The 27,077-nt window shown below is 49.7% G+C and overlaps 1 long non-coding RNA gene across 1 annotated transcript in view; it reads right to left on the bottom strand.

The window, feature by feature from the left end:
- Positions 1-371: 371 nt before the first annotated feature.
- Positions 372-27,077, bottom strand: part of LOC138493373 (uncharacterized) — a 34,950-nt gene continuing 8,244 nt past the window's right edge. Inside the window, exons 2-3 of the long non-coding RNA XR_011276405.1 lie at positions 530-626; positions 372-442 (exon numbers count right to left, since the gene is read on the bottom strand). This is a non-coding gene — a long non-coding RNA (uncharacterized lncRNA). The remainder of the gene's footprint in view (positions 443-529; positions 627-27,077) is intronic.

Below are 27,077 nucleotides of genomic sequence, written 5' to 3'. Positions count from 1 at the left end.
TTGGAATGACTAGAGACCCAAGAGCGCGGTAAAGTAAGTTACAGTGCACTCTTGTTTCATGTTACACAAAAGCTGCAACATGAAGAAAGGACTAAGGGAAACAAAGTCTCCCAGTACTGACTGTTTTAAGGGCATGTCGGTTTCCCTATAAGAATAGAGCGAAACCCCAGAGGAGTGCGGCAGAAGGCTGCGCTTCTCTAGCAAAGTCTAGATCAGGGTGTAAAACAGCAGCAAAAAGTTTGGGGGTTGACACATGGAGGGAAAATTACATACAATTATGAAATCTTTCCTAACAGCGTTATCTTGCTCATAGCAGCAACGTGACGCTCGCCACCGCCCGAACCTGCAGAAAGGAATGGGAAGAGCATACTTACCCTCTGATTCCACAAGGACTTCCAGCACAGACATCCCGACGGCAAAAACCCTTCACGGAGCCCGACCGCTGAAAAAGAAGAAGTCAAGGTTAGCGCTTAGAGGAGCTTGCGCTGCAATTACAACTACGCGCGCCTCCCCTGCATTATTGGCATACCTGCTGCCCTCACAGCCGCAAATCCTGTTCCATGCAAATCCGGTCACCCACGGTCGCAGCTCGCCAACTCCAGCACACAGGAGAACGCCTCCACCACCTATACAGGATAAAAAGCAAGGAACAGGATTAGAGAAAAGACAGACAATAACACAAAGAACGCAATAACACTGAGAAGAATAGAACAGTACGAAAATCAACCGCACAGAACGGAAAACTGAACAAGTAAAGACAAAAGAGAACAATACAGAACGGAAAGCTGAACAAGCAAGACAAACGTTAACGGACAAGAGTTCAACAATCCAGAAGACAGGCGGATTATATTGCAGCTAGTCTGGACTACCGCCCGCACGGGACCAGTGAAGCAACTCGGTCCTCAAGATAGACAGGCGTCCCTGCAAGGAGTAGCAGGACAGAGTGCCCACAGACTCAAATAATAAGGTGAGCCTTCTGGCGCACGGATACCAGCAGGGATCTCTGCCAGGGTAGGAGGCGGGAAGGGCGTAAAATCACTGGCAACCACCATTTCACTGCCCTTTCCATATTCATACAGGAGCAGCCCCCATAGAAGCAGTCCCCAGCGCCAGCCACCAGCGCAGAAGAAGCAAACACAGCCCTGAGACGAACTACATCCCCTGGGAGGGCTTCAACCGTGCCCCATTGCCTCCGCAGAGACAAGGTGAGCATAATATCGGGAGGAAGAGACGAGGAGGCTTTATACTTGGCAAAGAGAGAAGCAGGATCCTGACTCTGGCTCCCTAAACAGGGCTTGGGTAAGCACCCAGCTCGGGGGAAACAATTGCATAAGGCACCAAGCCCAAACAGAGAGGGGCACAGTAGGGCTTATCGAACACCAGACCACTCACCCCCTCAGCCCAGGCATAAGGGCAAAGAAGGACCATAGGAGGGGAACAGCATCAAGGCACCACAACAGGAAGGGGACAACGAAGAGGCACAAGCTCCTCTCAGGCTACAATGCATACAGGCATAAGGTACGGGCAGCAGCAAAGAGGCCTGCCCCTCTCCAGAACCCGAGGCTCCAGCAGATCATTCCACAGGCGGCAGAGGGGGAAAGGGAAAAGTGTGGACACCCTAATTAGGTGGGGTAAAGTCACCCACAGAAGGGGAATCAGCTGGCTGGGGTCCAGGCGTGAGCCTCGGGGGTGGAGGGGTCGCAGGCAAGTTCTAGGCCAAGGGAAAGGCATAAGATCGACAAACCACCCGGTTGGACACGCTGATATCATCCAAGATGTCAAAAACAAGGGGGAAAGAACCACAGCCCCTTGCAATGGGACACAAAAAGAGCTGTCAAGGAGCAATTTAGAAAATGTGGAGAAAAGAGGGGGAAACTATCCCAGACAGTGAAATGGGAGCAGATAGGAAGGAGGAAGATAACCCTCACGAAGAGCCCCATGAAGAAAGTGGGGTAATGCAACGATTCATGGAACAATGTTCCCAAAACTTTGGGGATAGAATGGCAAGTATGATGCAAACGCAACTGGACAAAATGAAGGAGGACCTGACTGGGGCAATAAAGGAGGTCAAGAATGGACTTCACTCTCTGGAGGGAAGATTGGATACCAGCAAAAAAGCCCTGTAAGAGCTGGCTGACGACAACCATAAGGTGGATGAAATAATGGAGCAGCTTGCTAGGGTGACACACAATCTGGTGATCCAGACTGAAGAGCGAAAACAGGTGTAGAAGAGCAAATATCAGGATTAAATCTATTCCTGAGACAGTGGGAGACGCCGATCTGCAATAAACAGTGAAACAATTATTTGCGTCATTGATGGACTCTGCAGACCCGGAGGAAATACTAACAGACAGACTACATAGGGTCGGGCCAAAGAGTAATGAGCCGGAGCCAGACCTATGGATGTCCTGGTGGCTATGGACGAGTTTACACAGAAAGAGAAAATTCTAGCAGTAGCTAGAAGATCTGATTAGCTCAAAGTAAACAGGGCCACGGTTCAGTTGTACCAGGACCTATCTCAGACCACACTCATTAAAAGAAAGATGATGCACCTAATAGTTCAAGAACTGGTGAGGCGAAACATAAGATACAAATGGACATTCCCATTTGGGCTGGTGTTCGAATTGGACAACCGACAAAGGAGAATCACCACGAGGGAAGAGGGCGCAAACATGCTGGGACTAGAGGTGGACCAGGCATATAGCGAACCTCAGGACCCAGAAAGGGACCAGCTGAAAAGGAAGGCATGGGCGTGGTCAACCCAGGAATCTAAAAAGAAAGCAAGAAAAAAAGAGGGTCACACGAAGTCCAAGTCATTCGACGAAAGAAGCAACACCCGATTCGGGGGCCCCAGAAAGAAGTGTCAAATAACAAAGCACTCCATGACTTTAAGGTACAAAACAAAATGGCCTGGGGAGGGGCAAAGATACTATGAGCGGTGGTGGGGAGGATAAGGGGGATAACTTGGTACAGCCACATGGGTCAGGGCAGATCCGCCAGGGGGAGCACTGGGGGGGAAATGGGCTCAAAACCCAAGAAGGAGATTCGGTGGGGTAGAGACCTGCCGAGCCACCCAGGGAAGGTGGGCGGGGAACCAGGTCCGGAGGATGCAAAGTTGCCAAACGAGGTAGGGGAGGATACGGGTTATCCTTAAGCAATAGCTAAGGAAAGAGTAATAAAATAATCTCTCTGAATATAAGCGGGCTCAACTCGCCGGTCAAGAGGAAAAAACTGGAACACTACCTAGCTAGGGAAACCCTGGACATAATAGCCCTGCAGGAAACTCGCATACAAGAGAAAGCCAAACTCAGAATTCGATTACGAGGTTATGACCGAATACAACAGTCAAATGGGTCAGGGAAGAAAGGGTGCACCCTTATAGCATTGAAAAACAACCTGGAACGTAATATAACGGGAGTGAGTAGGGACAGCAATGGGAGGTTCATAGCAATAACTCTTCAGGGACGGAGGGAAACAATAACACTAGCCTCACTGTACGCCCCAAACACGGGACAGGATCACTTTATACAGACAATGGCGCTTAAACTAGAAGGGTTTGCTAAGGGGAACATTATATTAGTAGGAAACTTCAATATTGTGTGGGATGTGCCTGTCACTAGTAGACACCTGGAGAGAAATGAAAGGGGACTCCAGGGGGTACACGTTCTACTCCCATGTCCACAGATCGGCATCAAGGATTGATCATATATGGGTCTCATGCCTACTGTTGGGGAAAGTGAAGGAGGTAGCAGTGGGAGCCATCATCTTATCGGACCACGCCCCCATCACACTGTCACTCGCAATGTCAAACAGTTAGCAGGGCTCTGGAAATGGAGATATCCGGCACACATATTTAAGGATGAAATCTTGAGGATCGAACTAAGGTAGGGGATAGATCGCTACTTCCAAATAAATGAGACCCAGGAAATTGATCCCGAGTGATCTGGGATGTGTTCAAGGCACTATCGGAGGGAACATAATAGTGATTAAAGCAAGATGAGAGAGGGATATTAGGCAGACAAAATTGTACCTGTAGGGTAAACTAAAGGCACTCGCCCTCAAAATGGCAGTCAAACCCTCAGGGGAAGTCAGGAAGGAATTCAGAGCGGTCAGAGGCCAATTGGAAACGCTGCAAACAAGCAAGGGAGAGAGGTCCCTAATGCACCTCAAACAGAAATACTTTATTTAAGCAAATAAAGCGGACAGATTACTGGCTAGAATGCTCTGAAAGGAGGAAAAAGAGAGAACCATACTAAAAATTAAGACAGCAGAGGGGGGTGAGCGTACCGACATTATGTCTATCAAGAGGGAATTTACGCACTTCTATGGGAGAGTCTATAAGTGTGACGGGGTCCAAATGAGCGGAGCCAGCAGGAATATTTAGAGAAGTGTCGCCTACCTAAGATAACGCCCCAGGAAAGGGAGGGATTAGAGAAGGAGATAACAAGAGAGGAGGCTCTCCAAGCAATCACCATTCTGCCCCCCCAATAAAGCTCCGGGACCCGACGGCTTCAAGGCAGAATTTTATAAAACGTATAAGGAGGTCCTGGCCCCTCGGCTGACCGTGCTGTTCAATAGGTTTGGAGTGGGGGGGTGTAACACCCTCAATGGAGGAGGCAAAAGTGATATTGTTGCCAAAACCGGGGAAGACCATACAATATGCAGCTCACATAGGCCAAACGCGCTTATTAATTTGGACGCCAAAATATATACCAAGATCCTGGCATCCCAAATAGAACCCCTTCTCCCCGGCCTGATAGACCCTGATAAATTGGCCTTTATACGCGGGAGACAAACTCACAATAGCACACGAAGAATCACCCATATCATAGAGAAGGTCAACAAATCACGTACTGTGGCCCTAGTGGTTGTGTTGGACTCAGAAAAGGCATTTGATAGGGTAGAGTGGGGGTTTCTCTTTCTCACCATCTGTATAATATGGGGTTCAGGGAGTCCTTTATAGCTAAGATTGCAGCCAACTATCAAAACTCATCTCTGCGTCTACTTCTAAATGGAGAACTATCAGAGCCGGTGGCGGTATCTAGGGGTACGAAGCAGGGATGCCCTCTGTCCCCGCTATTATATGCGATACACCTAGAACCTCTCCTGAGTAAGATTAGGGACACCCAAGATATAGTAGGGGTATTGTTTGGGGTGAGGGTGCATAAAGTCACAGCTTTCACAGATGATATGCTGCTGACAATAACTAACCCAGAAGATTCCCTAGAGGCGATGGACGGCATGCGGGCCCAGTTCGGGGAGGTAGCCGTGCTGAAAATAAACAAGGGCAAGTCGGAGGTACTGAGTTTGAAATGCCACCTGAAAGCGAAAGGGAATTAAGACCTGGAATACCCTACAGGTGGGCCTCTAACAAGCTAAAATATTTAGGAGTATACATTACAAAAACTAAAGATCAACTGTATGTAGCGAACTAGCCATCTTTATTGGCAACCGTTAAACATATGCTCCACAGATGGAGTCCCCTGTCCATATCCTGGCTGGGCATGGGCAGGATCTTCCCCTTTTTTTTTCTCTCTTTTAAATGGAATTTTATTGTTTCTTTACAGTTCAAATCTTGGCTCTAGAAGAAGAGATTGTAATCTCGAAACGCGTCAGCCTTTCAATTTGAACTCCACATTTAAATCGATTTACACAATCCGTTGTCCTTCTGCATTTGATTTCTGCATTTAAGAATCATAGGAGGAAGAAGTTGTTGTACCCAGTAAATAACTGTTATTTTTTTTTATCGAATCATTGTCTAAAATATTTTGTTCAGCTTTAATTTTGATTAAAATACACTGATTTAGTATATACAATTGTTGAACTGTTTTATGACGAACTAGTAACAGTATGCAGGGGACGGGAGGGTTCCAAATAGTTGGATCCTCTTTCTTTGCCTTGCGTATACATAGTAGTGGACCGGTGCCAGGTCTACTTTTCCTCCCCCACACCTTGAATCCTTTAAATACCACTTGAGAATCACCTAAAAATCTACTTTGTTAAGAAACCTGCAGAGTGCATCTACAAATTGCTTTTTGCAATGGGCAGGATAAACGCCATAAAAATGGCAGTGCTGCCAAAAACGTTATACATTCATGGCAATCCCAGCAAGGGTCCCAATGTCATTCTTCCGAGCTCTACGCAAACACACACAGGCCTTTATTTGGGCGCAGAAGAAACTGAGAATCTCATATAGGGTGATGATGCAGCCCATGCACAAAGGGGAACTGGGAGAACCGGACCCTATTGCATACTATTAAGCGGCCCAAATTAGAGTTCCGAATGGATTGTGTCCTCCAACGTATTCCTCATCTTTGACATGTAATATCCAGTTTCGCCTGCTTCGGAAAACCTTTTTGGCAGAGGGCGCACTGCGTCAATTGCGTTGAGTCAATGTCCCTCGAAGGCCTCCATCGAGGGTGATGTCATTGGCCCTCATTACGACCCTGGCGGAAAGGGGTTTACGCCGGCGTATAGCATGGCGTACCTTTCCGCCTGACTACGAGTTCCCGTAGCGCCATGGTGATTTTTACGCCTGCTTTTTGCAGGCGGAAAAATCCATGGCGCTACGGGACTTGTTGTTAATTACGCCACCGTAATTTACGGTGGCGTAATTAACGCCTTCCCCACTCCCATTATACCCTATGGGGCAAAAATGGGAATGGTAAATGGGGATTGGGGACTTACCGCCCCGCCAAGGTCGGAATGGGGCGGTAAGTCCGCCAACCACCATGGCGGAGTTGGCAGCTTGGCGCCATGGACCATGGTGCAAATTGCACCATGGTTCTCCGCCAGGGTCGTAATGAGGGCCATTGAATTTTATAAGTAGCATGCACGGCGCCCGTTGGCCACAGTTCAGTTTTTCCGCAAACGTGTTTGCTTCGAAACTCGGCACGCCTCGTTTAATTCGATTGCATAGTTACCTCAATTGCTCAGTTATCTTCGATAAATATGTCTTCGTCTTCAACTCTGACGACCCCTCGTTCCAGATTCAAAAAATGTAAGGAGGGCGACTCCAACATATCCATCACGGATCTGCATCGTCTATGTCTGTGGTGCCTGGGTGAAGGCCACGACACTGATTCCTGTGTTAAGTGTCAAGCTATGACAGTAAAGGCCTTGCGAGAACGAAAGGCGAAGTTGCAGGTAGGCAAGACATCCAAACCCCATAAAACCTGACCTGATCGTTCTTCGGCCGCTGAATCAAGAGACCGCTCTCCTCAGCGTAAGAAGGATAAAAAACATTCAAGGCCCGAAGTGGCTTGTGCCACTTTTTGTCCTTGATGGAGCGATCAAGGAGGAGGCACCATCGGTCGCCGTCCTCTTCATCCTCATCAGGTGGCACCCCTGAGAGGGTAAGATGTCCCTCCAAAAAGTTGACGCCCGCAGAGTGGGAAGCATTCCGTGTAGAGATGCTAAAAAAGATTGAGAAGCAGGGTAAGGCTCTGTCTGCACCTTCTGTAGGAGCCGGCAAGGAGCGATCTCGACCCGAAGCTCGCATGCCCTTGAGCCCAGGTGAATGGCGTGATTCGCATCGAGAGGCCTTGAATGGACAAAGATCACTCGAGACATGCTGAGCATTCGAGATCATCGACGCCTTCGAATCCTGTGGAACCATCAGCGCCAAAACCGTCAAAGGAACCAGTCGATTCGACTGCTTCGTCTAGGCGTTCAGCGCCATCAACGCCATTGTCGATGTTGAAGCCGTCGACGCCAAAGGTACCGATTGTGTCAGCTCAGCCCACAGGGCTTGAGGAAACTCATAAGATGGCTAAAACCAAACATACGCCTTCGAAACCAGTGGGTACTCCTGAAAAAATCTTCACTCCTCTACCAAAAAATGATTTTCCAAATCCCTCTCTTCCACTTTTGAGTAGGAAGAGAGATCAGATGGGGAGGATGCCCCTTTTGGGCTTAAGTATGGAACCCCCAATGTGCCGGAATGCCTCATATCAGAAGAGAGCAAGATGGAAGATCTTTGTGACACCTTGCATAGTGCCAGCGGCATTGATACCTCTCCTGAGTTGGAGTTCGGCAGTCCAGAACCAGGGGAGCACGCTGACTCCTCGTACCGGCAACTGATGTCCAGAGTAGTGGAGTACCTAGGCTGCGCTAGACCCCCGGTACAGTTTGATCAGGATGATCAGACTGATATTATAGACCAATGTCCACCTACAGATCCAATATTACCCTTGCGTGTGGCTCTGTGAAAAAGGGTGGCCAGAAGTTGCGAGACCCCGGACACCAATCCGGCGGTGGACAAGTCCATTACAAAGAAATACCGCCCTTCCAGTAGCATCCCTGGCTACCTGTCCAAACACCCCACTCCGAAGAGTCTGGTGGTCCAGGAAGCCACGGCTACCTCGAACAAGACAGCGTACCATAACATCCCCCCTGATAGAGACGACAACCGCATGGATGGATGGGCACGAAAGGTATTTTCAGCTGGGAGTATGGCCCTGAAGTTGGACAACTCCACATATGCCTTAGCAACATTTTCATACACTCTGTGGGAGTGCATATCCATGGCAGCAGAGCATATTCCAGAAGAGGATGAAAGAAACGGCTTCCTGGCTATTACTAAGGATGGCAAGGAAGCAATGTGCGAGTCCCTTCTGTCTGGATTGGACACTGCGGATAGCATCAGCAGGTCCATGGCCACGAGCACTGTGATGCGCAGATTTGCATGGTTGCGGAAGTCAGGTTTTGCACCGGATGTGCAGGCTCGTCTTCTCAGCTTGCCATTTGACGGGTCTCACCTTTTTGACAGCAAGGCTGACGAGAGCCTTGAGAGGTTGCAGACCTCAAAAGCGACTGCCAAATCTTTAGGGGCCGATGTTAGGCAACCTCAGCCTTTTTTTCGTCCGGCGGGACAGCCATGGAGGGGGAAATCTTTTCGCTACTACTTCTTATTTGGAAAGGCAAGAGGAATGGCCAGTCAAAGAGGCCAACGGAAGTTCCCTCGTTGTGGACGAGATAGAGGTGCCAAGCCAACTCCAGCTGCGACTACCTTGCCATCACCGGCTGCAGCAACCACTTCAAAACCACTCTGAGAGCTTGCGTCACGTGTCACTGGTGGGGGGCAGACTGTCTCAGCATCTCAAAGATTGGAAAGCAACTACTTCAGATGCGTGGGATCTGGAGACAATAGCCCTCGGACTTGGCTGTCAGAAATTTATCTGCACAGAGTCGACCCCTGCCCAGCTCCCATGCAAAATCCCTCAAGTGCACCACCACCAGCAGCAGCAGCGTGTACGTAAATGATTTCTCAAGCATGAGCCTAGCTGGGAAGCAACAGAGTGTGGTACACAGAGGATGCACCAAGAGGGTTTGCAGGTAAGCGATGAGCTGGGTTGAAGAATAAAGTCTACAGGTCCTGTCTGAAATGATCTACATTTGTAACTTGTTCTTGAGACTGGGTGATTAGCAGTAAAAGACCTGTTTCCTGTTTTACTCTTACGTCCTGTACCCTTTCTTCCATACTTTCTTTTAAAACAATGTGTATTCTCATACAGTAACATACAACAGGTATCCACTTTATTTACATAACATCCTTTGTGTGTAGCGACCAATAATAAAAACAAATGTTCTATGTGTACCTACAACTTAAAACACAATCAAAAACAATCAGTGATATGCTTGCTTGTATGGGTCCAAGTCAACATTGTCTGCTGACAATTGGCTGCGACTCTAATAGTTCCTAGTGGTATCCCATTTTTTTTTATGACATATGTCACTCCTTAGTGAATGGCACTTCCCAGGCGGGTGTACTCATGGGGCTCTGTGTCGGAGGGGGCAAACATTGGCTGCCTCTGTCCGTTCCAAGTGGCTATATCTGTGCTGACTTCTCTCATCCCACTATATACTGCTCTGCACCACGCTGCGGCCTCAACCATCGCCCAGCGCTTTAAGTCTGCCCACCATGCTTCAAAAAAAGTTCCCCAGCTGACTACCAGGACATTGCAATTTTGCATTTTGGCTAAAATGCAGATAAGGTCCTTCATCCTCGTGAGGTGTGCTGTGTGTTTTTACCCTCTCTGGAGCAACCACAACCAGCAGCATGTGTGTGTGCATCTCTGTCCCTCCCCTGGCCACTTCATCACCGGGCAGGCCCAAAACATGTGTGTAAAGTCTGCTACATCGTTGGCCCATCTAGGACCGTTCAGTTCCCCTGCTCCCTGGAACAGTGACATCCGGTGAGGGGTCATGTATGCTCTGCGTGTAATGTACAATTGGGTACTTTTAAATCTGGAATCCCTGGAGACCTTTTTAGTGTATACGCGACATCTGTAAAGGTCTTATTCCCACTTCGAGCATAGAGCTAGGTCTGGTTCAGTGAGTTTGTTCCGAAGTAATTTGTATAACCTAGAGACCACGTGACCCCCCTCTGACTTTTTGTACATGGTCTCAACTGCCGGGTCACACTCCATGCCTTCATGAACGTCTGGCCATCTTGCTTCTATTTCTCTGACTAAGTCCAAATACAGCAAGAACTGGCCACTATGTATACCACAGCCCTCTGTCAATGATGTGAAATCCATTAGTTTCACTTCTTGTAGCAAGTCCCCTAATTTGACTATCCCGTTGTTCTCCCAGTACCTCCTGATCCTTTTTCTACAGTCAGGCTTTTTCCCAAACATGGCAACAAATGGAATATTCGGGGAGTAGGCATCCGAGGGTCCCATGCTTTTCCAAGCCCTGTGCCACAATTCCTTGCCAAGCACGAGGAGCTGGGGAAGGTGTGAGTCAAGCTTCTCGTACCCGTAGCACCTCCTTCTGGAAATATTGTCCCATCTATGGTTGCAGGAGCATTGTATCTCCAGAAGCCTCATCCACTCCCTTTTCTCCATATTTATGGGACGTTCTGTCCTGGGGGATGGGACCGGAGCACCAAAAAGAACCGTTTTCTATTTTTACATGAGAGCTGGTGATTTTGTGACCTTAGCCCCGCCTTTCTGTGCCCCACACAGAGTCTCATCATCCAGTACTTTTCTCTGTGTTGTCTGGATCGGACATGCAGTACCACCTCTGTGTTGTCTGGATCGGACATGCAGTACCACCTGAAGGTTTTCCAATTTCTTCCTACTTGGTTCCGTGGTCGGCCTTTCCCCTTGACCTTTGGCGCAGCATAACGAGTTAGCATTTTCTGTGTCCTGCGGGTGTCTGGATGAAGCGGATCCCCGTAAACTCTCCCTCTAGTACCTGGGAGTGGACAATTGGTGGAGCTTGTATTTTTATTGCAACTCTATCCATGTGCGCACAGGCTACAAAGGTAGGCAGACTTTTTCACCACACACCTTCAGATCACCTCATCGAAGAGAAGCTCTATATCATTCAGTAGGTTTTTTGATGTATTTATTTTTAGGGCACCCCGGCTAGGTGACCTCTTTCCAGGGCCTCCTGGTGTAGGGATTGGCTGCGTTGATCCTAGCCGTCCAGCTACCCCACAAGAGAATAAAGCTGGAGATCAGAGTTTCCTCCATGGTTCCCCATACTGGGGCTGAAGTTACCAGGGGGTAAATAAATGACTGGCAAAGTCGAGGATCCCCTACCTATGGGTAAACCTACCGGAGCGATCTCCGAGGTTACCCACAAATGGGATAAAAAATTAACAGCCATGCTGAGGATCCCTTCAGGGCTAAAAGGCCGGAGGCTCACCCGAAAACCCCAAAGAACTGCATTGGTGAGGAGCCTATTAAACGGGATACAAAAATTCTTAGAAAAGGACTCCATAGAAGCTTTGAATCCTCACAGAGGGTTTTGTCAAAAATCTGGAAGCCAGCAGCTCAATCAGCAGATTCCTCAGGCAAACTGTGGTGCACTTCACAACACCATCTCTCAAAAGGGCAGCTCCCCAGGACTCTTCAATGACAGCCATTTCCTCTACGACCTCGGCACCTATACTAGTCTATACCAGACATAGGTCGTGCCAAATGCATCCTTGGGCCGTGATCGCTTTGCGACTTGGGTGGAATGGTCACCACATCAGGATGTCATTCCAATCTACAATCTCTTCCTCCTATGTCGTCCCTTTTACATTATGTGGGTCATTTTTTAGCCACAATGGAGACTGTCCTCTGCGGGGACCTTTTTCACCAAATTCCAAACGCTGATGCACTCTGAGCCATTGAAGAACTATTTCAAGGACTTTTTAAATTACTTTATTCCACAACCACAGGAGGCCCCTAAACCATAACTTCTACACTGCCTCCTGTGCCCCCACAGGAACATCCATCAGAACCAAAGGTTCTAATGCCTTATCCCTGAAAGTGTCTCAATGTTCAGGCTTCATTCTGCAAAACCAAGTCCTTGCAGAAGCCAAAGAACTGTGGGCGAAGCCACATTCAGAACCATGCATCAATCCCAAGATTGACTGCAGGCATACGTTACTTTTACCTGAGGAAGTTTGCTAACTGCATGCCCTCAACCATCTTCAAGAGTCATAGCCGCTGCATCCCTTTACTCAGAAGCTTCCTCGTCCCCCACGTGTTGAGGAGATTTTAGAAGGAGCGGGGAAAAAGATTTACTGTAAATCGGGCTGATATGTGTTCAGTTCCTTCATACCCACCCCCAACACCACACAACCCTGACAGACTTCATAACTGTAATCTAGGCCTTGGACTTTCACCTTGATGGTAGCAACACCCTTCTTGAAACGCTGAGAACCTCCACCTTGCTCCCACCACTACCCCTTCAAAATCAGACATCATTTTGCAGCCTGGCACATCACAAGAGAGCAGTTTGACCACATTATGTCCTTTCTCAAATTGCTCTGAATGCTTCCACCTTCAATCTTCACTCCCTTCCAGACAGCCTGCTTCGATAACAGGGCCATGACAACCAATGCCACATCCTACCTGGCAGAAAAAGCTGCCAACTCCAGAGGAAATGCAGCACGAGAGTGTTTATTTGGGGGCGGAGGGGAACGCTGTGTTTAAGATGAATGTGCTTCCATCAATGTGGGTCCAAGCTTCCTTGCATAGAATGCCTAGAAGCGTCTACTTCTCGAGGCTTCCAATGAAAGTAGTTTGAGCTGGGGAGGAGGATATGAGGACTGCCCTCTGTGGGTGCGGAGGCTTTTACCCATGCATGTTTCTAGAAATTACTTTAAATACACCAGAAAGAAACCTACCTGCACCAGGTGATTGGACTTCACTTGTTGACAAGTTGCACAGGCCCCCTAATGAGATTGATAAGAGAAGAATCCTCCAAATGCATCCGGCAATTTGATCGAATGAGTAGTCACTCGTACACCGAGCAGCACAGGTTGTCCTGAATCCTGAAACGGGGCTCAGGTAGAAGGCTGAGCCACCCTGAAGAAAGGATGTGTGTGTATGCTGAGCCACAAGAGCAGGAGTGTGTCCCATACACTCTCTAATCCACAATGGAGTCGTACCCTTGATAGGGGAGAGATATGAGTCCCTGCCCAGGAAAGTCACCACAGAATACAGTGGCGCTCTGCTCCCAGGTGTTGTATATTCACCCGTGCCTCGGGTGGGCCACACTCACGCATGCATACGAACACTCGCACACAGAGACACGGGACGCGATGTTGCCTGTTGTGCGTCCCGGCGGCAACTGCCCGCACGGACGTACTTTATTCCACTGCGCATGCGCGCTGCCCAAACGAGGCTCGCGCATGCGCCATAAGTAACTGGGACATCACATCCCCTTTTTTCTTTATCAACAACACAACATAACATAACATCATGGCGCAACGGCAATGCAAACTGTCCAACATAAACGTGTTACCCCATCACAAACGAGGATCCGTTGTGACCTCGACTCATTCTCCTGATTCCAGGACGTAGTCCTTGAGGTGAGCAGGCAGTCTACGCTCCCTTCGCACTGGATACCTCGACTCGCATTGCGTTGCTCTACTGGGACTGTCTTCAGCAGGGACGACGGCCCTCGTGGTAGCCTCAACCGGGACTTCGGGAATCGCCTCGTGATGGGGTATCTCCTCCCGATCAACGGTCTCTGTTGACGTGTCCACTTTCTTGAAGAAAGACTTGTTGCGGGTGACCGTGCCACATTCACAGGCCGCCGTCACCATGGTTCCTTTCACGTGGGTGACCGTCCACGGGCGAGGCTCGTATGGCAACGACAATTTGCCCTCTGGGTTACGGTTCCGAACTAACACTGAATCGCCAACACACACCTCTTTGTCTTGCAGACCTTGTCTCTCACTCTCCTTCTGATTGCGCATGGCGCGCTCCTCTCGAACTTTTTCATTGTCTATGACTCCTGGTTCCCGGCCTTCCATTTCCGGTATCATGCCCCGAGGGCAGCACCCAAACAGTGCCTCCGCGGGGGCAACCCCCGTTGACTGGTGGGGAGTGGTCCGGTACTCTCGCAGGAATTCTACAAGCTTCTTTAGCAGATCTTCACCCCCACTGGCGCAAATCCTTAGCACTTTGTTCAAAGTACGCATTAGCCTTTCGGCCTCTCCGTTGGCGCGAGGCCATAGCGGGGATACTCTGCGATGGCGGATCCCCCTTTCTCAGAGATATTGAGCAAACTGGCTGCCGGTAAACGGAGGTCCATTGTCCGAGCACATCACTTCCGGGAATCCATGTGTCGCAAACATTTTGTCGAGGGCTCTCGTGGCAAACTCCGTCGCTGTGGATTCCACCACCTCCACCTCGGGATATCTTGACCATTGGTCCACCGCAACTAGGAAATACGTGCCCCGACCAGTCGAGCCAAAGTCTACATGGACAGTTCCCCATGGCTTTTCGCTCCGCTCCATGGAGCTTATCGGTGGGGCTTTGTCCCCTGGAGTTGCCGCTTGACATGACAAACACCTTCTCACGAACCGCTCAACCATCCCCTCCAAATCAGGAAACCAAACCTTGGGCCGGAGTCTCGCTTTGGTCTTAACCCACCCTTGATGCCCAATGTGAGCCAGTTCCAGGACACGAAGCCTTAATGCCTGCGGGATCACAATCTGTCGCCCTCTTAGAATTAACCCATCATCAGAGACAGATAGCTCATCCCTTAACCTCCAGAGAGCCTGAAGGTCCTTTTGGGCATCAGACTGTCGCCGGGAGTTGTTTCGCAGTACCTCCCTCCAATCGCCACTTCTCACCGCTGCTTTGATGATGTGAAAAACCTCATCCTTGGATGATTCCGTTGCTATGTCAAGCCTCGATAGCGCCACTGGTAATGCCCCGTCTACCACATGACAGAGCAGCCCTTGACAATCCGACACTGCCTCGTCCTTGTCCGCGTTCTCCGCGTTGGGGTGTCGTGAAAGATAGTCTGCCGGGTTGTTGGTTCCCGGTCTATATAATAGCCGAACCCCATATTCCATTAGGGCCAACATCCATCTCTCTATTCTGGGTGGCGGCTTTGAAGACACGCCCGCCAGTATGGGCAGCAACGGCTTGTGGTCGGTCACTACCACAACGGGCTTGCCCAAGATGTAAAGACGAAAATGGTGGCAGCCCCACAAAATGGCCAGAGCCTCCCTTTCAATTTGCGAGTATCGCATTTCGGTGTTGGAGAGAGCCTTACTCGCATAAGCGATGGGTCGCATGTCCCCTCTCACATCCGGCTGCAGCAGCACCGCCCCAACACCCACGGGGCTGGCATCAACAACAATCTCCGATTCTACTGAAGGGTTGAAATACGCCATGGTGTCCCCGTCGGACAGGGCATTCTTGAGGGCTTGAAATGCCTCCTGTTCTTTACTTTCCCACCTCCACACGGCATCATTCCTGGTCAACGCCCTGAGGGGTTCAGACTAGGAGGCCAAACCCTTGATGAAAGCCCACAGTAATTCACCATCCCCAGGAAGCTCCTTACCTCCGTGGGGGACAGTGGCGCCGCGGCCTCCCGAATGTCCTTGATCTTAGCTGGGTCAGGCGACACACCGGCGGCGTGAAAAATAAATCCAAAAAACCCGATCCGGTCTTTGAAAAATTCACACTTTTCACGGTGCAGGGTAAGTCCCAGATCGTTCAGCTTTTTCAGCGCGCCTTTGAGTCTCTTCATGTGTTTTGCTTACGAGTCGGCAAACACTAAAATGTCGTTGCTCATATTCAAAACGCCTTCGAGACCTGCCAGTGCCCCCCTAATAGTGTTCTGGAAGACTTTGGCAGCTGATGAAATGCCAAAGCTCAGACGCTTAAATTGATAGAGGCCCTCGTGCGTCGTGAAGGTCGTGATGAATCTAGAGTCCGGGTGGAGCTCAAGCTGGTGATAGCCTGCTCTTAGATCTAATTTCGAGAAGACTTTCGCACCCTGCAGTTCCCCTATGATATCATCCAGGGTCGGGGTAATGTGTCTCTCCCTCTTAATGGCGGCATTGGAGAGGCGCATATCTACACAAATGCGCACTGCTCCGGGCTGTTTTGGCTTGGGGGCAACCACGATGGGCGAAACCCAGGGTGTTGGGCCTTCCACCCTCTCAATAATGTCCATACTAACAAGTGAACGGAGCTCCTCCTCCACCTTTTCTCGAAGGTGAAATGGGATCCGCCGATGCTTGAGAGCCGTGGGCCTGATTGTGTCGTCAATATGTAGACGAACCGAGGGAGCCTTCAATTTCCCGAATCCTACAAAAATGCCAGAAAACTTGTCCAACAGCTTCTCAATGTCCACCTGGTATACCTCCAGTGCAAAGTGTACTAGGCTCAGGGCCTCGGATGCCGCACAGCTGAGCAGCGAATGGGGGCTCACGTCCGTGATGAAGAATCGGGCCTTTATTGTCTTTCCGCCCTTGGACACGGGGGCTACAAAAACGCCCTTGATGGGAAGCGGAGTGTCTCCTCCAAAAGTAAAGATCTTCGCCGTTGAAACGTCCAGCGCGGGTGGTCCCGGAATCATCTGGTAATGTTCAGAGGCAAGCACGCACACAGAGGCCCCCGTGTCAATCAGCACTTGTGTTGGCACCCCTTGAATGTCTACGACACATTTGGGCTGTCTCTTACTCTTCGCCCCTGTGGCGATGCTTGAAATGAAGAAAACCTCGTCTTCCTCTTCCTCTTCCTCCTCAGCTATCTGAAGCCTCTGCATTTCCTGTTCCAACGCTGCAATGCTCCTCTGCCTTCTTGAACCACCACCACGTATCCTGGCCGGGCCCCTCTGCACAGGCACCGGAGCGGGGGCACGACACATCCGGGCGTAGTGTCCGGGTCCGTTACACCTACCACATGACCTCGATTTGGCCGGACATTCTTCAGAGTGTGGCAAGTCATATCCGCAATACTGGCAAATAGATCCCGTCCCAGATAGAGGGCGAGCTTCCTGCCGTTTCTGCCCCCACTTGTCTTTCGACGTCATATGTTTACCAACCGCAAACGCCTCCTCCGATTTTCCCGGACGCACTGCCGCATCCATTTTGGCACCTCTCGACTCTGCCAGTTCATACGTTCTACCACTGCCCAAGATCTGTTGCAGGGTCCAGCCCGGTTCCCTCAACACTTGTCTACGTAGCTTGCCTGAGCCACACTCTTGGATTACTTGATTCCTAATCATGGATTCTTCGTTGTCCCATCGACAGGTCGTGGCCATCAGTCGCAATCTAGCACAAAACTGATCAAGCGACTCCTCATCCCGCTGCTTTTCACCACAGAACAGAAACCTCTCATAATCAATGTTGGAGAGCGGTATAAAGTGATTCTCCAAAGCAGTCTTGACAGCATCGTAGGTGGCTACCTGCAGGTTAAGGGATTCATAGATGCATAGAACATCCATGCCCGCCGAGTACAGGAGGGTGGCACGCTTTGCATCGTCATTGGTTATCCCCGTTGCCATAAAGTACATATCAAGTTTTTTTTATCCACAGCAACCATCTTGGGCCCAGTTTCGAAGCGGGGCCTGACGTATCAAACTCTTGCATGGGTAGCAAAGCCCCCTGTTGTGCCTTTACCACCACCGCCGTTGTTTCTGCCTCTCCGTCACTTTCCGCCATGTTCACAGGTCGCACAGGCACCTCCTTGTGGCTCCGAGGCCCCAAACCTGACTTGGGTGGGCAGTGCACGTACCTTGAGTCACACTGTATGGTGGAATTCAGCATCCCCTTCGGATCTGCCAATGTTGAGTGCCTTCTCCTGTGCCTGCTTTTCTTTCCAGCCACCCTTTGTGTGGTAGCTATCAGTTGTGGGCTGTCCTCTGGTATGGTGAGGACTGGCAAAGTTCCCAGAAATTGTTTGCTTCTGGTATGAGCAGCGCACAAGCACCTTTTCAGGCCGCTACTGCATCATACCGGATGTTAGAACACCGTGATTCTGCTCTCGCCGGGTCCGTGACTCGCCACAGTGTAGCGTTGCTACTGTTGACATGCAGCGCTTGTGAAGTGAACGCTCTGCTGGCGTCCCGGCTCGTCGCCAGTTGTTGTATATTGTATATACCCGTGCCTCGGGTGGGCCACACTCACACATGCATACGAACACTCGCACACAGAGACACGGGACACGATGTTGCCTGTTACGCGTCCCGGCGGCAACTGCCCGCACGGACGTACTTTATTCCACTGCGCATGCGCGCTGCCCAAACGAGGCTCGCGCATGCGCCATAAGTAACTGGGACATCACACCAGGCACTGTGGCAATAAAGGAAGGATGAAAGCAACCTTCCACACTTAAAATAACTCAACTCTTGGTGGCCATCTTGAAGTGAAGTCCTTCTAATTGAGACCCATTCAGACTCGGGGGCAACACGTTTGACTTGGAAGCAAGACAATGCAGCGCAACACTCTCTGGTATTATGTGTGTTACAAAAGAACAATTCAAATTGCAGTGCTTGGCAGGGCATATCAGAAACACCATAGGTTAACTGCTACTGCCCTTTCTAGGTAGAAGAGTAGACTGTGTAAGGGAGAGAAACCACACACAGAGGTCCAGGGCAATGGGGTTGGCGTCCCCATGCTGACATATTTGGGGTCAGACTACACCATTTTCGAATGGAAGACATGGGTGGTATTAGTCAAAAGATCAAAAACCAATCTGTCAGCCTAAGGTACATACTAATGCTTATGGGAGTGCACATATTGACATTGTGGGAGAATTTCAAATGATCTTGGAATGCAAAGGACACTCTACTGTTACCAATGTATATCGGTCCAGGTGTGGCAGGTGCCTCACGGGATGATATGAGTGGAGTGATATGGGGATCATGTTGGATTAGAGCGTGCTGGCTCATGTGTCCGCTATAAAAGGGGAGGTGGGGGGCGAAGTGGAGGAAAGATATGACAAAGTGTTTAAGGAGGATTCTGGGTGTCTTAAGGGGTATCGGCACCAGATTTGACTCAGACAAGGAGTTTGAAAGTATTTGTATAATGCACATAACTAGATGTACCAGGCAGAAAACAATGCATCCGGATGCACGTGTTGCTTAATAGGCCAGCTCTTAGGTATGTTAGCTCCTCTGACTAAACAGGAGAAAATAGATCACCCCAGCCCTGAGTAGTCTGCACTGGTTACTAGTTTAAAAAATAATCAATTGCAAAGCCCTCTTCATCGTCCATGGAGCACTACATGGACAGGAAGCTGAATTTGTCAATCCAAAATTCACCCAATACCAGCAAGAGGAACTTTCAGATCAAGTATTGACCTCCTCATGAGGCTTGTACGGAAACTAAATTCAGAGGAACAGATTTCTCCATTCCCATAGCCATAATATGGAGCTCAATTCCTAAGGAAATCAGGACGACGTATGACCACCTGACTTTTCGGAAACGGCTGAAAACCTGGTTATTCAACATTTGGGATATTAGCGGAAGAATCAAGAACGAGATACTGATCATCCCTCTTGGGGGTGGGGGGGGGGTGTAACAACTTTTCCATACAATGCCCAAGCCTTTCTGTAAAGGCATTTCACACCCAAGTTTCTAAATTAGTGGATTGTGATAACCTGGATAATCTAATGTCCCAAACTTCACACCCCCAGTGTATCAAGAAAAACACCTTCACTTGAGTCAGTTGCAGATTCACCAAACAATAAGCACTACAATATCAGCTTCCCATACTCTGTTTCCCACACCTAGACGAGCCCCACATTACCACAGGATGCTCTGAAGCAACACGTCGTTGATTGCCCCAACTAAGAAGAGTCTCATAGTTGCCCTGTGCCAATCCATAGCTCAATACCCAAATCCTACTAACCCTTTCCTTCACAACCACCCTCCCTCGCGACACACTGACAATACAATACACCCCACAGATGGTTAGCGAAAACCTACTTGATGAGCGGCCCTGAATCAATTCGCAAGCCCCCAAACACCTGGGAAATCGAACACTCTATCTCTCCCATCTCGAAACTATATGCGTCCAGTGTACACAATAAAACTTACCTAAAACATATATACGCAGATGCCAGTTACTCCTGGTTCTACACACAACAGCTGAGCACAATGCCTGTCTTTTCCCTCTTTCTCCCCTAACCAACCCAACCTACTTTGCCTTTCAGAACCACAAGAGCACCTGGAGACCACATAAAATGGCAGTGGTGCGTGCAAAGAGCGGAAAGAGAGAGGAAGATTATTCCACAACTGTGAACCTATAACAGAAAAGCCTCTGTTGCTTCCGGTAATACAGTGGCTCTTGGAAATGGTCAGGAGATGTGTGTGATAGGGGCAAGGGCGGGTCCGTGAACGAAAAGCGGAAGATGTCGTAAAGAAAAAAAGACCCTTCCAGTTTCCAACAACTTGACCTAAGAGCTGAAATAACTCTTGACACGGACTGAATTGTGGAAGAAGAATCGGCTGGACACTCACCTCTAACCGGTTGTACAATGGTTTACCTTTTCATTATAACAATAAGCCTAAAATCTTGCAGTGATAGGTTGAGGGTTTTGGCTACAGCTGAATTGGCCACTTGCTTTGTTCTCTAGGTTGGCCCAAGATTCTCTAACAGTTGGTTCAACTGATGTCATCAGAGGCAATCTCACTGTTGGGAATATTTGGGAGGGTGGGGGGGAATTATGTTTGGGGGAGAATGCTGATACAGACGATTTATATGAACTTGTTGTAGAAGGAGTTAATTTGCTGGAGGAAAATCTACAAGTGACTACTCTGATGCTAAAACTTTGACAGACCCCTGTGATTACATACTGGAGTATTCCCTGTGGATTCCTCTGAGGCCCACGGGCGTGTGGCGCTATTATAAAAATTTAAATAAATAAATAAAAATATATCCTAACCTGGAATGTTCAAGGGTTGAACTCCCTGGGAGAGGGCGCTAGAAGGCCAACCAAGATGGCCGCTTCCTATTAAGCTACCGCACGGCCCGTCATTAATCCTTCACAATCATCCTTATTTCGGAATAGCACCACCCTGACCGACAGCCATCCTTGCCAGCCAGACTCTGCTCTACTGCCCTGTGTAGTTTGGGGCCAAAACGGCAGGCTAAAGACCCTAAACGCTAGCCCCCCGCGCCCGCACATGAGAGAAGCGAGCGGGCCTGCTCGAAGCCGGGACGAGAAGTGACAGCCCAGGCCCGGACGAGGATCGAGCGGGTGAAGGCAGCCTGCTCCTGCCGCGTCCCCGTGAGGCGGGGCCGGGTCGAATACCCTCAGACTGTGGATAGAGTTCGGAGAGGCATCTCCCCTCCCCCCCTGTCAACATCCCTCTCACCGAGGCGCCCGCAGCTCAGATCGGAGCGGGCGCTCAAGGGCCATGACCCGTGCGGAGGCCTACGTATGAGCCGGGCGGACGCCGGGTCGCCTGGGCGAGGAGTGGATCCGTGCCGCCTCCCGGCCCACCCCGTGTCACTCGGCCTGTCCCAGCGTGCTGCGAGGGCTGCCAGCCCGCTGCGTGGGACTGAGAGGACGGGCCGGTGGCCCCTTCCCCCTTACTGGGGGGAACACCAATCGAACTGCTAGAGGCCCTGCCTGAGCCCCCCCGTTCGACCAAGTAGCTGCTGATCCTGAGCCACACACCCCATCAAGCCAGCACATCCTCCTTTGTTTCTCACATGGGCTGCAGAACTGTGTGCCTAGACCTCTCCACCCGCCAAGACAGAACGAGGAGTTAGCCACCACACCTCTACAAGACCTGAAGGAGTGAAGTGCACACAAACTCCACCAGGTGGGTGGCATTTCTCCTCAGCCTCAGCCTCCTCAGCCGCCTGCTACTGGACTTCCTAGCCCACCTGCAACCCACAAAATTGTCACCCAGCACCAGTACTAAGCGCTGTGTACACTCTGCTATAGCCACTTTCCACAGTACAGCGCACAACGCACCTCATTGTGGGAAGTTAACCAGCGACCAAAAACAACGCACAAGCACTTAACTCAACACAGAATCGCCCCCTGCAGAGCAGGTCCAATAGGTAGAACAGACAAGTCGCAAAGAAAACTGACTTTTGAGTCTGGATCGATTCCCAAAACCCCTAGACTACAAGAAGAACCAGAGACCCCCACTGCCAGCGGACACCAAATGGACGAGGAAGCCGCCTCTACTGATATCAAAGGACTCCTATTAGACCTGAAAGCAGCGATTGGGAGTCTGAACAATAAAATGGACGGCCTGGCCTCCAAAGTAGATCTCCTCTAGCACCGAATGGACACTCACACTGAACGCCTCAATGAAGTGGAACAACGCGTGTCCAATTTAGACGACAGCGCAGTGACCCTTGGAGCAAGGGTTACCCAACTCAAATCCCAAATGAAGGCAACCACTGCCAAATGTGAAGACTTAGAGGGGCGCTCCTGAAGACATAATATCAGGATCATCGGAGTGAGGGAACACCAGCCTGGAGCGAAGATGGAAGACTTTGTAGAAACACTATGCATCACCCTTTTCGGTCGGGAAGCCCTCTCCCAGTTGTTCGCAGTAGAAAGAGCACACAGGGTCCCATCCTCCAAACCCATCCCAGGTGTTCCCGCCAGGCCAATAATTGTGAAATTGCACAATTCCAAGGACTGTGACACCATCCTCCGCCTAGCCAGAGAGAAGGGCGAAATCCATCATGACGGAGACAGAATACACTTCTATCCAGACTTCTCCCCAGCGGTCCAATCCCAGAGAAGATCATTCACTTCCACCAGGCAGAGACTCAAAGAAAACCAAATCACATACTCGATGCTCTTCCCAGCATGGCTCAGAATCCAACAAGGAGGAAAGGTCCATTTCTTCCAGACGCCGGAGGAGGCAAATGACTTCCTTGACCGGGCAGGTTGTTCAGGCTTAAACGGCAATCAAGCACAGGCACAAAGAGAAAGAAGCAACAGAAACCCAACATGACCATATACAAGGTCATTGGCGCTAATACCGATGTACTAAACCCAGCAACTACTCCGAAATCAATACCGGAGTTAAATACTCCAAGGCCGTGCAACTTGGGAATCCCCTAGGGCCCCTTGCACAGCAAAGTTAACGCATCTGTTCATTGTTAATGGGAGGAAAAGCAAGGGACGACTCTGCACCGTTGCAGAACGTCCCCCGATCAAAGGAGTACTCAAGCACAACAACGCTAACGTTGGTGTTCCTGTTTACAAGGGAGGGATCAATGTGGGCCAGTGGGAGTTGCCCACACGTTGGAGGGACAACAGTTCTAGGAAATCGCCGCCCACAGCCCGCCTGTCCCTCACCATGGCCCGACCTCGGGCCCCCGCCGCATCACTCAAAGAATCATTGGCTCACCATAAACCTGTAAGGCCACACGGCTCCTTGCAACCCACCGAACGGCCGCACTTCAACAACAATCACCCACTCACCAGAACTATTTAAGGTAGCAACCTGGAATATCCAGGGGGCAACCAACCGACGATGATCAGAAGGGTCCTACAATACATCAAGAGACACAAAATCAACATAGCCATGCTTCAGGAGACCCACCTCCTTCCCGACTCGGAACGTCACTGGGCCAGATCATGGAGCTGCCACAGGTACTTCTCGTCATACTCTTCATACGCGAGACGGGTGGCCATCCTGATTGACAGAAAAACAGGCTTCAGTTTAATAGAATCCAGGAGGGACTCTGAGGGGAGAGCAGTATTGGTGAAGGGGGAATCCTTGCAGGGAACGAGATAACCTTAGTAAACTCTTATGCCCCCAATACAGACGGCCCAAACAACTTCAATTGGATCATGTCACACTTGGGAACGATTAACCCAGGCACAGTTGTAGGGGGGGCGGACTTACAACGCTAGACCCCCAAATGGACAAGTCACACGCCACAACCGCTCGCCCCTCCAAGGCAAGTCTTCAAATCAAAGAGATCTGCCAGGCTTTCGACTTGATTGATGCATGGAGGCAAGCTAACCGAAACCTGAAAGACTACACTTTCCACTCTGCTGTTCACAACACCAGCTCACTCATCGATTACCTTCTGATATCGGCACAGAGCCCATTCCAATGGGGCGCCAGTCATATCCTTCCCAGAACCTTTTCCGACCACTCCATGGTAACACTTGAGTACACTCTACCCAACACTTAGCCGGACATGCGGCAATGGAGGTTTAAACCAGGCTCGCTGTCGGACCCAGCGTTCGCAGCTGAATTACAGCAAGAAATCCCATCTTTCCGCGTGGTAAATCAAAATTCCGTTGAATCCGCAGGCACACTGTGGAAAACCTTGAAATGCTATGTACGGGGCGTCTGTATGGCAAAAGAGAACGGCATTCTGAAACTGATCAGACGTGAACTAGCAAACAGCGAAGATCGACTAAAGGAGCTTGAACGCAAGCGCACTACATCTGACGACCCGCAGCACCAAGCCGATCTAAAAAAGGAACTGCTAAAATTCAATGAAACAGCCCCACGTGAACTAAAATTCCTCAGCCGTAGAAACCTAGTCCGGCAATATGGCGAAGGCCAAAAACCTGGAGCCCTACTAGCACGTCTGATGGCGCTCGACAGAACACCCACCCGAATAGAACAGATTTGCGATTCACAAGCAACCCTAGAATACACTGAAGAGAACATCGTAAGGGTATTTCACTCATTTTACCAAAACCTATACAGTTCCAAGCATAGTCCGCACCCCGAGGCTCTTCAAAACTACTTAAATGACACAGAGCTATACTGGGTGATTAGCGAACTCAGAGAACCACTGAACATGCCCATATCAGCAGAAGAGATCGCCTCAACCATCAAAAACCTTCCTAACACCAAAGCCCCTGGCCCAGATGGCCTAAAAGGCGAATTTTACAAAGCTTTTGCAACCACTATAGCCCCGCTCCTAGTGCGCGTGTACGAAGAGGCCCTAGAACGTGGAACACTCCCACCAACAAAGCGTGAAGCTAATGTCATTCTATTGCACAAGTCAGGAAAACCCCCAGACGATTGCGCCTCTTATAGGCCGATTTCCCTAATCAACCTAGACAATAAAATACTAGCTAAAATTCTAACAACACGACTACTCCTCCTCATGCCTGCACTGGTGCTGGGCGACCAGGCAGGGTTCATCCCAGGCCGCAGCACAACATATGGCATCAGGAGGCTGTTCGGTGTTATAGAGTCACTTGACCCATCACAACAAGCAATAGCGGTCCTACTCGATGCCGAAAAGGCGTTTGACTCCGTCGAATGGCCTTTCATGTTTGCGGTTTTAGAACGGATGGGGCTCGGGAATTTCTTTAGTCTCACTACTGTATAACGACCCTTGCTCCTTCATCACCCTAGGTAACACGAAAAATATGCTAGCATAAAACTTGAACGTGGCACAAGACAAGGTTGTCCCCTGTCAGCTCTTATCTTCACCCTTATAATGGAACCCCTAGCCTCGCAACTACGTGCCCAATAGCTTCACAGAGGCCTTACCTTTGGACCCCATAAATTAATTGTCTCACTCTATGCTGATGATGTGGTCCCATTTGTACAAGATCCCGAAATCAATCTCAATCCAATAATTCGTGAAGTGATCAAATTTAGTAATGTCTCTGGCCTCAAAACCAACCACTCCTAATCAGTGATCTTCGCCCTAACACGACAGACCACCAAATTCGTAGACGACCATTGGTTCAAATGGGAAGGCTGCCAAGTCCGCTACCTGGGCATCTACATGTCCCTCAACCATAGTGAAATTTACGACGATAACTACGGGCCGACACTGAAATCACTTCAAGAGTGCATACAGAGATGGAAAACGCTCCCACTAACACTCTGGGGTTGAGCCGCCTTGATTAAAATGACGATTCTCCCCAAGCTTCTCTACTTATTTACAAACATACCACTGCTCCTTGCACAGGCCTTCTTCAGGAAAGTTAAGAGCCTTATTCTGGAGTTATTGTGGGCGTTTGAAACCGGCAAGGGTAGCCTACACTACCTTAATATTACCGACATCCCACGGCGGCCTCGCACTCCCCGATATGAAAAGATACTTCTGGGCAGCTCGGGCGCAATTCCTGAGCCACTGGTATACTACGCACTTTATCCGCCCGCATGTACAGATAGAAAGAGCCCTAGCTTCACCTAACTTACTAAGGGCAGTTATTATCGGTCACATGCCAATACCTCAAAACACAATGAATACCGTCCTCTCCACCTATGTAATCTGGAAAAAATGAGTACGAAAATATAATGTACAAGTCAGATTCTCCCCCCTGCTGCCAATTAAGTTCATCCCAGGTGTCCCTTTGACAGCCGAGAAGGTGTTCCACCAGTGGCTCCAAAAGATTGACGTCCAATCCCTTGGTGACCTCTTCCCCGCGGACACATTCATAACTCCCCAGATAGCCAGAGAAAGGGGAGGTGATTCGTCGCTTGACATATTCATGTACTTCAGGCTATGTTACACCCTGCAGTCAATATTCCCATCATTCCCCCAACAGCCAGAGACTTGGCCTCTCCTACACAACACGATCCAGGCACAGGGAGAAGGAAAGTTAACGTCACTGATATATAATACCCTACTAACAGAAACAGTGACAAAAGACACACGTACGAAGGAGCGCTGGGAAAAGGCCATCCAAACCACGATCTCAGAAGAAGACTGGACTTATATCCTACGGCCAACACAGAAAGTGGCAATAAACACACGCTTCAAGCAAATCCAGTTCAACTTTATACACCAAACCTATTTCACCCCAGCCAAAAAACACAGACAACACCAGGAAGCACCATCTCAGTGCGAGAGATGCAGCGCCCAGTCAGCTGATTTCTTCCACCTTGTCTGGAACTGTCCCGT

This window comes from Ambystoma mexicanum, chromosome 10 (genome assembly GCF_040938575.1).
Source record: "Ambystoma mexicanum isolate Mex_15411 chromosome 10, UKY_AmexF1_1, whole genome shotgun sequence".
Lineage (NCBI taxonomy): Eukaryota > Metazoa > Chordata > Amphibia > Caudata > Ambystomatidae > Ambystoma > Ambystoma mexicanum.
This window is presented reverse-complemented; position numbering and strand designations above follow the sequence as displayed.